This window comes from Xiphophorus maculatus, chromosome 21 (genome assembly GCF_002775205.1).
Source record: "Xiphophorus maculatus strain JP 163 A chromosome 21, X_maculatus-5.0-male, whole genome shotgun sequence".
NCBI lineage: Eukaryota > Metazoa > Chordata > Actinopteri > Cyprinodontiformes > Poeciliidae > Xiphophorus > Xiphophorus maculatus.
The window spans coordinates 26,606,228-26,619,551 of record NC_036463.1 but is presented as its reverse complement, the minus strand read 5'-3'; the positions used below and the strand labels follow the sequence as shown (position 1 = coordinate 26,619,551).

The following is a 13,324-nucleotide window of genomic DNA, read 5'->3' as shown; positions in this document are numbered from 1 at the left end:
CACCTGCTGCTAGCTAGTGAGCTAGCTGTTTGCGTCTGGACAACATTCATTTTTGTACGGTGGCCGACAGGTGCAAATGCGCACAAAGAGAAAACATGCAAACAAAAAAAAAAAAAACACGCGCACAAATTAAATGCGGCAAGCAAAAGCGAATAAAATGCAGCAAACAAAAGAGAGACGCAAACACCCCCGAATGAAATGCAGCAAACAAAAAGTGTTGAAAACGGAAGTGCTCCAGACCGCTAGGGGGAGTCAAAGAAAATAGTATTCATTTCTATGGGACCAGATGCAAGATTCAGAGAAATAAATTTGAAAGAAGTAAAGGTACGTATTACTATATTTCTTTTCAGATACGCCGTCTTTTATAATATTATAGAATAACAGAATAATTTATGGGTAGCGTGATAGACTTTGTGTCAGTCATACCGTTCTGGGCTCGGTCTCGTAGATGCTTGCCCGAATTAGCAAAGCAATTATGCTAATCATACCGCAAGAAAAATAAATAAATTACACACTCATATAGATAGATAGATAGATAGAGACAGACAGACAGACAGACAGACAGACAGAGAGACAGACAGACAGACAGACAGACAGACAGACAGATAGATAGATAGATAGATAGTGAATTCGATTTATCACCTATCTGTCACAAGAGGGATAGTGATGTTTGTAACTTTTTCGTTTTTTTTGTTTGTACATATCTGGTTTCAACTATACCTATGTGCATACCATTTACCTTTTTAGGTGGCCATGTTTTGCTGTTTCTGTGGACAAAATCTAGGAACAATTCAAGTTTTCTGTTTTTCATGTGGGAAGAATGTGCAGATCTTGGCACAAGCTCAAGACACTGGTAAGCAGTGATGGGTTAGTTACTTGTAAAAATTAACTTAAATCGAATACTTATTACTACTTGAAAAAGTAGATTAGTGATTACTTTTTTTGGAAATTCACTAAGTTACATATTTTTTTATTTATCTCCACCACTTGTGAAAAGCTTGAACGTTGCAAATAATTAATTGCAAGTTATTAAATTATAGTAATATCAAGTATGTATCTCCGCTTATAAGGTTGAACGGAACGGGAGATTAATGGTTACAACAGCACACACACACACACACTCACCCCACACACACACACAAAAAAAACCTTAGTATTTGTGTATGTTTTGTGATTTCCACTATTGTCTGGATAACTATAAATAAGATTGTAGAGCCCCCTCCTACCTCGGCCTCTAGGTTCTGCGCTATGGCCCTGTCCGCAGATTTGTGACACTTAAAGATTATAAATGCGTTTAGTTGGGCAACTTTACGGACACGTTCATTCATGGCTGCTTTCACGTTTATTGCGCTGTTCATATTAGTCTCGATTTTGCCGTTTTCTGGAGCGCAATGCAAAAGTCAAGGTCGCTCACAACAAATATTACCTTGACATTACCAAAAGCTCAGCAAGATGGATCATCCAGGAATAGATGTACCTGGAAGTCCTGACTAAAACTACTTGGATGTTAGACAAATTACGGGGCTTATATGTTTCTGCTTATTTCCAAGTCAAAATAAGAACTTCAGGATCAAAACCAAGCCCAAAAACTTAAACCCGTGATTCATAAAATTTGAAAGCGATTTCAGTAAAAAAAGCCCAAAGCCGCTAATAATAATCGGACTTTGAGGACAGATGATCAAAATAGTTCCTGTTTTCCCAGCAACAACATCTCCCTCCTCCCCCTATTGTTTATGTTTCTGTCGCCGCAGATAACTGTCACATGTAAAGGGCGGTCGCTCCCCAAGACGTACATAGGGATTAAATTAAATTACAAAAGAAAATAGCAACGCACAGTGATTTGGATAAGTAACTTTAATATGGTCTACTGGATTTGAATTAGCAACGCGTTTGATGTCGCACATATTCATGAAGTACTTTTGGTTTAACAAGCCACACTTTTTTTAGATATATATCCCAGCTGTTTATCTCAATAAATATGGTCTTATTCTATTTTTTTAAATATTTTTTAAAATTATCATGCCTAACTGCACATAGTTTTGTAGAGTAGACTATTTATAAGCTACTTTAATAACAGCACAGAACTTTTGCCCTTACTGTACTGTATGTTACTCAGTTTTTACACAGATTCTATTTTGGTGTGAACTTAATTGTTTGAATTGTGTAACATTTTTACTGTGCCAACTTAATTTCCCTGGTGTTGGGCAGTAAAAAGATATTCTGCTCTATTTTGTTTCACAGGATCTGAGCTGGACACCCTCTCAGAAGATGACCTGATTAGAAAGTATTTTCATGATGGCTATAGTCATTCAGAAATTTTGGATTTCTTGGGAAACCTTCACAATGTTGAAATGAGCCTTCGCTCCTTAAAGAGCAAATTAAAAAAATTATCACTCTTTAGACAAAGAAGTTACACACCGCCTCACTTGGTACGTGCTGCTATTGAAGAAGAGCTAAAGGGACCAGGCCAGCATTATGGCTATCGCTTGATGTGGCAGACACTCCGACAGAAGTATTGTCTGACTGTCAGAAGAGACGATGTCATGGCATTGATGGCAGAACTTGACCCCTCAGGAGTACAACTGCGTGCAAGACGAAGATTTATAAGAAGAGTTTATAGTTCTTGTGGCCCAAACTATGTCTGGCATGCAGATGGTTATGACAAACTAAAGCCCTATGGCTTGGCAATAAGTGGTTGCATAGATGGGTATTCTCGGAAGGTGCTATGGTTAGTGTGTCAAGCCAGCAATAATGATCCTGGAGTCATTGCTCAAAACTATGTGCAACGTGTCTCAGAATTTGGGAAGATACCAATGCGCCTCCGCACAGACTGTGGCACTGAAAATGGAACAATGGTGGCAATGCATTGTACATTAAGGTCATCACACACTGATGATTTTGCTGGGGCTGCCAGCCATATGTATGGCTCCTCAACAGCCAACCAACGCATCGAAAGCTGGTGGTCATATTTCAGAAAACAAAGGTGAGTTTGTCAACAGTTTATTGTAATTTTTGTATAAATATCAAGTAGTAGACCTTGAAAAGGTGAATAAATTTAGTAGTCTTCTTGGATAAGCAAACATTTCAAAATTATAATGCAACATTTTACTCGATTACCTCTACTTTGTCAGAAGAAATGAAGTACTTGCATATCTCTTAATGACCATTATGTTTTTGTGCTATATACAACTTAATTTTATAGTGTAACATTTGAAATGGATGAATCAGAAGCTCAACATTTAAAGTATAACAGTTGATGTCTGCTTACATTATATTTAACTTTGTAGGTCAACATATATTTAAATATTTTCATGACATAGAAACTAGTCCTATTTTTTTCTGCTGATATAATTATCTTATAATTTTGGTTTATTGTAGATCTCAGTTCTGGATGGATCTCATGAACGATTTGAAGGAAAGACATCTCTTCAATGGAAGTCATGACCACACATGCCTTGTGCGGTTTGTCTTCATGGATATGCTACAGAGAGATCTTGATGAATGCAAGGACAGGTGGAATAAACATACCATAAGACCTGTTAAACAATCTTGCTGTCCATCCGGTAAACCAGATGTGATGTATCATCTACCTCACAGGTAATTTTTTGTTGTTTTTGTCTTCAACATGTGGTTAATTTTAAAACCTCTTTGGGAACTCTAAAAAATAATTTGCCAAAGTAAAAATAATGAACAATGTGTTAACAGTATGTCACCTTTTATTCTAAACATTTCAGATGACAATTTCTAAAATGTAAATTTAAATACAATTAATCATTTAGACAGGTTACAACAATAGTCACAGCAGTAACAGTTTAGTGAAGAAATGTAAATATAACTAAATGTTTACTGTGCTTCTTCTATTCCTAGGTTTGGGTGGAACAGACTGTGGTTTCCCAGTCTCCCAGGAGCAATTGGGACAGTTTGTGACAGAGACTAACAACATTCAGTGTGGATATGAACACCTTCAGGCACATTTTGAGAACCTCCAGAGACAGTGTGGCCTAAGCACATCCACAGAGTTGGGAATCATGTGTCGAAAACTATATCAAACTGAAAACATGGCGGCTTATAACAAACAAGAATCCAAATTTGAAGGTCGCACACAAACACTAAACAGTGTCATAACTGAACAGGTTTGACAAGTTAAATAGTTAGCATTTTGTTTTGTTGTTATGCATTTGACCTTAATAAAGCCCAAACCCAGGGGAGTTTTGAATCCCAAAGTCCATGTCTTCTTTAAACTGATGATACGTCTTGGACATTGGTATTTTTGATAGTGTTGGGGGGCAGGTGCTACTGACAGGAAAACGAGAAGTGGCCTGAAAGATCAGTTTTGGTGGTGGCAGAATTGAAGATGGAGGTAGTGTGTTCAAGCCGGTGGCAAACATCAGGATGTCCTGGAGAGAGAGACCCCGTTTTTTGTTCTAGAAAAGAAGCAATGAGTTTATGTATCAGATATTACAATAACACCAGAATATAGCAATAAATCTTAAAGTCCACCTTCTGTGTCAAGGAGAAAGTCTCTCCAGAATCCTAGCACTCTTGTTTCCTCATGTCGTCTGCTGCTACCCTTTTCACTGAGCTGAACCTCAAATATTCTTCCTCCAATATTTGGATGTCAGCTGTTCCACTCTTACACACATAAATGGCCTGAAGACGGAAGCCATGCTGCTCCAAAGCATTCTGGAGTTCAGTGTTGAAAGGCCATCCTTGAATCTATAAAAAGTTTGAAACAGAAATCACCTTAATTATTATCAAAAGAGCTGATATTTTTCAGTAACACAAAGAACATTAATATGTCTAATCTTTTTTATTATTTTATTAGCATAGGTAATATTGCTGATGCACTGTACACAGTGAATTAACCTACAGTAACGTTAATTTTCTCCAGTTAAGCCGTCCAATCAATAAGGCTCCTACTTATTTGGCTGCTGGTGCTGTTGATTGATTGATTCTTGCCTATTGTACATTTGCTTGTATTAACTGCAACAAAATAGTAACTAAATTAGCATAGTTATTTTTTAAGTTAAGGAAGAGAAACATTACCTTTGAATAGAGAAATGGTTGCGTAAATGATGTACCAATCAATGAACTCCTTTACAATTTTCAATTTGTCATCAACAGTCACAGGGAACTGCAAGCAGCCAGCAGTTTGCAAGATGCTTGCATGTCTTTCACTGACTGGTGTAGTTCAGTCAATGTACCTGCACTGGATATCTATGGTAGAGAACAATAACCGAAAACATAAATTAATATTTATGAAATCATTACTGATATAAATTTGTTATAAAAGTATTACTGATTGCACTTAAAAATTAGGTAAGTTATGTTATTAAAGATTAAGTTTAATTATTGGTTAATGTCAGTTGTCATAAAGACATTTTGAATAATGTCAACTTTGTATTAAAAGTGTCATATTTTTACCGAATGACGCTTTATGACAACAGTCATAAATATTCATGAAGGCTTATTCATGTTCATGACAGTTGTTATGTCATGTTTATGAAAGTGTCATGACAGTCTTATTCAACCCCCTTCAAATAAAGTGTTACCAAAATATCCAGTGAGCAACAGTTCTGTGGCCGCAAATGCCTTGCTGATGCCAGAGTTCAGAGGAGAATGGCCAGAGAGATTTGAGCTCATAGAACAGCAACAATAACTCAAGAAACCACTCGTTACAACCGAGTTATGGAGAAGAGCATCTGAACACACAACATGTCAAACCTTAAGTCAGATGTGCTATAGCAGCAGAAGACCACACCGGATGCCATTCCTGTCAGCTAAGAACAGGAGCTGAGGCAACAATTCGCACAGGATCAACAAAATTGGACAATAGAAGATTGGAAAAACGTTGCCTGGTCTGATGAGTCTCAATTTCAGCAACGACATTTGGATGGGAGGGTCAGAATTTGGTGACAACATGAAAGTATGGATCCATCTGGCTTGTATCAACGTTTCCACGATTCAGGGTGGTGCTATGGAGTGCACTTTGGCCCATTGGTACCGATCAAACATCGTGTCAACGCCAAAGCCTACCTGAGTATTTTGCCAAGCAAAATACTTCATGACCACAGTGTTTTCATCTTCTGATGGCTAATTCCAGCACGTGAACTTGCCATGTCAGAAAGCATGAATCATCTCAGACTGGTTTCTTAAACATAATGAGTTCACTGAACTCGAATGGCCTCCACGGTCACCAGATGTCAATCCAATAGAAAACCTTTGGGATGTGGTGGAAGGAGAGATTTGCATCATGGATGTACTGCCAACAAATCTACAGCAACTATGTGATGCCATCATGTAAAGATGGACCAGACTATCTAAGGAATGTTTCCAGTATTTAGTTGAATCCATGCCACTACAGATTAAAGCAGTTCAGAAGGCAAATGAGTGTACAAACCGGTACTAACGAGATGTACCTAATAAAGTGGCTTGTCTTTTTTATGCATATAGCATTCTCATAAGTGAAGGTAGCGTAGGTACTTGTTTGTGCTTTAATATGACAACATGTGCCTTTTAGAAAATATCAGATTTATTCTGCACAATAGAATCGTATCAAACACAAAATACAAATGATCTTAATGTTACATGAAGTTATGGAATAACAAAATTTTTGCTTGATTGTAACAACTTGTAAAGCCTCATCAATAATGCTATCCTACCTCAATCAAAGAAGCCTCATGGTGTTGTCAGTGATGTCTTCTATCTTTCCTTCTGTATTTGTTGATGTTCCTGTGAGGTGCTGGTAGAGCTTCTCAGATAAGAATTGAGGACCTGGACCTCCATGAACGACAGAAGTGGCAATCATCCTCCCAACCATGAAATATTCATCATTTTTGGCTGCTGTGTAGATTTTGCTCACATTAATTACACATTCACCAACAGCTGTCACATTCTTATGAGAAAACTCTGAAATATTGCCTTTAACGGCAATACCTTCACTGTCAAAAGTGATAAATTTCCTTTCTTCTGGCCCATCAAAGACTCTTCAAGTCCTTAAGCAGTTCATTAAAAGGCTTAGAAACTCGCGCTTGGGACCACCGTTATCAACGCCGTCTTCTGCCTGTCCTCGTCATCGGTGAATTTTACAAATATTTCATTGAAAGGGTTGAAAGAAGCCCGCTTGAAACCTCTCAGTGCTCCATCCCATACATTGGCTCTGTTTATGTTAAAGCGGCTGAGAGATGATGACGTGATCATTGCCGAGAGCTCTGAAATGATGTCTGCAGCAGTCACGTTGTCTGTACTATAAAACATGAAGTGTACAATTATTTCAAATACAAAAAGCACAAAAGGATTTAGAAGAAAACTAATTTCTAATTAATACCTTTGCTCAGGGAACTGCATCACATATTCATCCGGCTCAGAGTCGCTGTCAACAATTATTGGTGCGTACACATTTGTGTAGTTGCTGTATTGAAAAGGAAATAGAGTAAATACTTTACTAGGTAAATTTAAATTCATCCCTGATAAGGCATAGAGACTTCTGTCAGTCATTCTTGGCAGTAGGACAGCTAACACCAGCATATTTGGGTAATTCTTGCACACTACTCAAAGTTTGAAAGAAAAAAATATTGAACAACCAGAAGTTATGGTGCTGTCAAGCTTTTTGCTCTTTAAAACCACCTCAGCTTCTGCCCAAACTTCAAACAGCTTGCTTCCCTCAAAGAAAATCAGGAACCACTCATCTCAGCAACAATTTTTAGTTATCTTTTATTTTTGTCTTTAGATTATTTCAATTGACAGTGTAAGACCACCATGACTTCACATAAGTAGTCACAGAGCAGGTTGAAAACCAACAAACAAATTAAACAAAATCAATTACAGATCACAATGAACTAATTAAGTATGTTTCAGGTAATGTTAACAAGCTACTTTTAAGTTAACAGTGAATGAACAAACAAATGAACTACATTCCAAACACATAAAACCCATTGAATCAAGGGCTAATTTTGGTCTCTGAATGCAGATTAAATGATATAATGTCCATTTCCTACCAGAGTGTCTTTGTGGAAGCTTGAAGCTGAGGCTCTTTGTCTGAAGAGATCATTGTGAGCACAGGTGTGCCAAGTTACCTTATAGAGTTCAGATGGGCCTAAGTGAAAGGGATGGGTGCGCTTGGTTCTCTGTGATGTGTGTGCCAGTTGGGTGGAGATAGTAAATGCACTCACAAATGTACCAGTTGCTGTTTTAACTGGACAGGTGCAAAACCTTTCTTTTTCAATGACTTTTTTTCAGTTTGGAAATGTAAGAAGACATTTTAGTTGAGATTAATAATTCAGTAAGTTACAGTTATGTGTAATTTCTACAAATCATTTCAGTAAATGTGTTGACATGTGCAAAAGTTGACATGTGCTCACACAACCTACCGATAGAAGTGGTTCTGGCCCTCTGAGGACATGGGATGCTCCTGGACGTTGGTGTTTCCGCCATCCTAATTTAACATAAATTAGTACTCCAGTTGTGGTAGTGGCAATACCATACAGACTTAGCTAACACAATGTCATGTATCTCATCTTGGGTGATTGTCTTTGTGAATTTTGAAAATCTTTTATGGTATGTAATGTTTACATATTGAACTGTGAAAGGGATTGAGTTCAATCTTACCCTGATCAGACCCTTGTTCTGTGTGTCCAAAAGGCCTGAAAATAAAAATTAACATAGCTATAAAGTGGATATAACAGTTTTCTGCAACAAAATATGAAGCAAACAGTAATTTGTATTTTACCCATTCAAAATTTTCTCCAGTCTTGGAGTGCTTGCTTCATCTGGACCATCCCACACCTATGTACAACATATAAAAGACAGGTTTTATCTTATCAAAAGAAAGTGTATGTAATTCAATTCAGGAGAAATGTCATAAAGATGCAGACTGACCACAGTATCAGATAGTGGACTATCTTGAGATGGCAACCTTACATGAACCACACTGTCATCATCACTTGAACTCTGTCCACTGAAACCTTTAAAAAGCAATGATTATTTTGACATTTATTTTAATTATTATTTTTATGTAATTCCACAAATTGTTTAGTTGCATAGGAATTTTTCATAACTTCATATACATGTTAAACAACAAGAAAATGTTAGTATCAGTTGTACAAATAGAATTTTGTACAATTAGCAGCACAGTATATTCAGATTTCTTTATCCATCCATCCATCCATCCATCCATCCATTGTCTTATACCCTTTTCCCAGAGCACCTGGTCAGAACCCACAGGGAGAACATGCAAACTCCATACAGAAAGACTCCAGGCAAGGAATTGAAACCAACACCTTCTTGCTGCAAGGCAACAATGCCACCAACTGTGTCACTGGGCAGCAGATTTCTATTTATCTTTTAGAAGTTATTTGAACACAGTAAGTCTTCTATTACTATGAACCACACAGTTTTGTTCGTTGATATTAACCAAAGGAAAATGGTTACTATCATTTCAATAACCAGTGAAAAGAAATATACTATAAATATGTACTATAAATAATAAATTTTCTTTTGCAAGGCTAAATTTTGCAATTAATAAAATGTACGTTTGTACATCAATCTTTACAAAAGGGAGGTAGGTTTTGTAAAGAGGAAAATCCTTTGGCTTCCTTAGATAAAATATATGACATCATAGCTAGAATTAATCATGCACAGAATTCTGGATATAGGAGGAAATCTTGCCATTTTAACTATAAGACTATAGCAAAATTGATCTTCAAACTATTTGGAATGTAGATCAAAAGCACTTACAGCTTTTGCAAATTGCTCAACAGGGCAAATGTAAAGCGTAATTCTTTGGTAAGGCTTTCCAATTGCCTCCTTGTACTTTTGCACTGTGAAAGGAATGTCTGTTCCTGGGATGTTCTTAACCTCCCTTGCATCAGGATACAACAAGACATGGGCACAATCTTTCAGGTCTATATTGACCTATATCCTTTTGTTTCTTTACAGCAGCAGCAAGCACTTGTTCCGATGCCCACTCAGGGTGAATCTCAACTGGAAGTAACTTCCCTCTCACTGTCTTAAGGGAATCTCCCTGCATCCTCATAAGCCCAACATTAATCTGAGGGAGAGACAAAATTTAATCAATCAAATTAAATTATTTGATGAAGTATGTAATTTCCAGTTTGTGTTTGCACTAAATTAAAGGCATACCTTCAGTTTATTTCCCTTCTGTGTTTTGTTCTTATGCTTCTTGGTAAAAAATTTCTTTCTTTCCCTCTCTTTTATAGCTCTAAAGTTCATGAAACACTCTACACCTGAAATTCGTAATAAAAAAATACACGATTGGCACTTTAGTTATAATTTAAATGCATTAATTATTAATTGCAGGTACGATCAATACTGCAATGATTGTACCTGCATCTACAGATGGTTTAAAATGCTAACACTTAAGCATGCTGAAATAAATAACCCATGCTTCGGTTTACCTGTGCTGGTGCTTGGTTGAACATCAGGAGTTGCAGTGGTAGTGTTCCTCTCATCTTGGGCTTTGTTTGCATGATCTTGTACAAATTTTATGTTTCTGCCACATTGACAACAAAAGTCTGCAGAATTTATGGCGGCAGTTCCACAAAATGGACAGTACATCTGAAAGAAAATTTGTTTTTTAACGTCAGGAAATAAATACATTAAAAGTGGAGACATTGCCTACTAAAACGCTGAAATGAGTCATTCTCAAAAAAGATATTTAATTATACGAGTGTGTAATTTATTTATTTTTTCTTGCGGTATGATTAGCATAATTGCTTTGCTAATTCGGGCAAGCATCTACGAGACCGAGCCCAGAACGGTATGACTGACACAAAGTCTATCACGCTACCCATAAATTATTCTGTTATTCTATAATATTATAAAAGACGGCGTATCTGAAAAGAAATATAGTAATACGTACCTTTACTTTCTTTCAAATTTCTTTCTCTGAATCTTGCATCTGGTCCCATAGAAATGAATACTATTTTCTTTGACTCCCCCTAGTGGTCTGGAGCACTTTCGTTTTCAACACTTTTTGTTTGCTGCATTTCATTCGGGGTGTCTTCTTTTTTGTTTGCTTCTCTCTTTTTGTTTGCTGCATTTTATTCGCTTTTTGCTTGCCGCATTTAATTTGTCCGCGTGTTTTTTTTTGTTTGCATGTTTTCTCTTTTGCTGCGCATTTGCACCTGTCGGCCACCGTATTTTTGCGACTGGCTCGCTAATGTTGCTAAACCGAACGATGCTACATTCATTCTGTGTAAAATATATATACTTAAATATATCTACACAATTTTCTTTTCTACATGTCTATCATTATAGAGGTTATTATAAAGATTTAATTCATAATGGTGTTCAAAATGTTTCTATACCTGAACTCGGTACCGTTTGAATGGGTTCTTCTTTTTTCCGCTTTGAGTTACCATGACAGCTAGAAAAGACAAAGTCTTATTTCAGACGCAAATAAAACAATACTATGAACATTGCTGACTTCCTAATATAATAGGTTTTTAAGTTTTCATGGATTCCCAAGCGGTCCTGAATTAAGAAGACGGTGCTACTAGTTAAAGCTAACACCGCACAGCAAAGTTTACAGCCTTCACTTCACTCCGGATCAACTTCTTCAGCCTAAAGCAGAAGGTAAAGGAGCCTCCTGTGTTATTTCCATGGAATCACTTCTGTATTCAGCCTGAAAGAGTTTATGGGAACGAGAGAGCAGACCAGAGCCAGACAGCCAAGCTACTGATCCGCCTGTACACACTGCTGTAAACACCGTCCTGCTTCACAAGAAACATGCAAAACTAATAAAGTGAAATAACACGGAGACCTTAAGGAACACGGCCATATTTTTCTAAAAGCAACAACTTTGAACCTGAACAGTCAGCTGAACTAGAACTGTTGACACCAGAGCTGCTCTACTGTTAAGCTATGGACTTGTTGTTCTTCAGAAGGAAAAAGCCTGAACCGTAAAATCCCCGTTACTTTGTCTCTGACACTAACGACAATAAACCACATAATATACTTGAACATAAGGTAAAAACATCGTCCGTTAGAATGGATGAAAAATGTTTAGATACTTAAATAGCACATTTTTACAAGAAAAATGTCGGAGAATATTGTCTACTAGCATAAGCTAAAGCTAATGTTAGCCACAAAGTTTAAAGAAAGCAAAACTCACCTTCGTATCTGTGTATAACGAGGCGAACATCTTAAAACCTTTCTCCAGCTACTTGTTGGGCTTCGGATCGATGTTCATCATTAATTGTTACCTTGGACAAACACCCAGTGGAAAGAACCTTTTTCAATAGATCGGAAACGACCGAGCCGCTTTTCCCTGAACGCGGAAGCTGAGCTGCACAGAGCCCATCGATCTCTACGTTTTAAAGAAACAGGATAATCCACCTGCTGAGGCACCGTTCGCCCTCTAGAGGGCAGCACTGAGAAGAGAAAGTGGATATAAACAAATTCACACAGAAATGTTAAAATTTGCACAGAAACATAAAGATAGAACCAAAATAATCTATTCAGACAATTTATCAGCATAAAGGTTGAGTTGGGAGTTCGTCGTATGAAAGTTTGTTTATGTTTTTAACTTTGTTTCTGTCATTTCTGCTGTTACACCTGAATCTCCCCAGTGAGACAACAAATGATATTTCTGTTCTATGGTACAATAATGATCAATGTGTGAATAATCCTGACTAACAGGATTATTATAGTTTTGATATCTATATATAGTTTTGCCTGAAGGTGTCCAGATATCAGTGTTGTGGCTTGTTTTTGTGTTACTGGGAGGGAAAACATTGTGACTTGTTGCATTAAGTCATGCTGAGACTCGTTGCTAAACCTGTTGAGACATAAATGCAACTTCCACAAACCAAGAACATCCTGACCTTAAAATCTTCCTGTTTTTACTTGTTTTCAACCTGAATTTAAAACACGTTGAACCAAAATGTAAAATGTATTACATACTCTAATGTTGGTGCAGTTAAACCAGGCCTGCTTTATACTGTACAGGAATTAATTCAATTCATTTTATACGTTTTTGTGAAGTTGAAAAATGCATTTAAGTTGATTTCCCATTTGAAAATATTTATATTTTAGTTTATTGCCCTGGATTTTTATACAAAACGCCCTGATAAGATTCATTTTGGGATTTTTTGTTTGTTGTATGTATTACTGTACTTTTTGGTGTTGATTATAGAATGTTTATATTGATTTTTTTTTTTTTTAATCGTTTTAACCGGTTTTAACTTGTTTCTTTACCGTGGATCTCCAGTTCACGTTTTTTAGAAAACACAACCAAACACCAAAGATAATTAATATTAATAATATTCACTAATATACCTGCTAAGAAGCTAACATCCACTGT

General features: G+C 36.8%; 1 long non-coding RNA gene across 1 annotated transcript; it reads right to left on the bottom strand.

Moving 5' to 3' along the window:
- Positions 1-7,156: 7,156 nt before the first annotated feature.
- On the bottom strand, positions 7,157-8,421 carry LOC111606194. Its single transcript, XR_002751949.1, has 3 exons — positions 8,370-8,421; positions 7,328-7,411; positions 7,157-7,246 (listed from the first exon to the last, which is right to left on the bottom strand). It is a non-coding gene; the product is annotated as an uncharacterized LOC111606194 (long non-coding RNA).
- Positions 8,422-13,324: the final 4,903 nt, after the last annotated feature.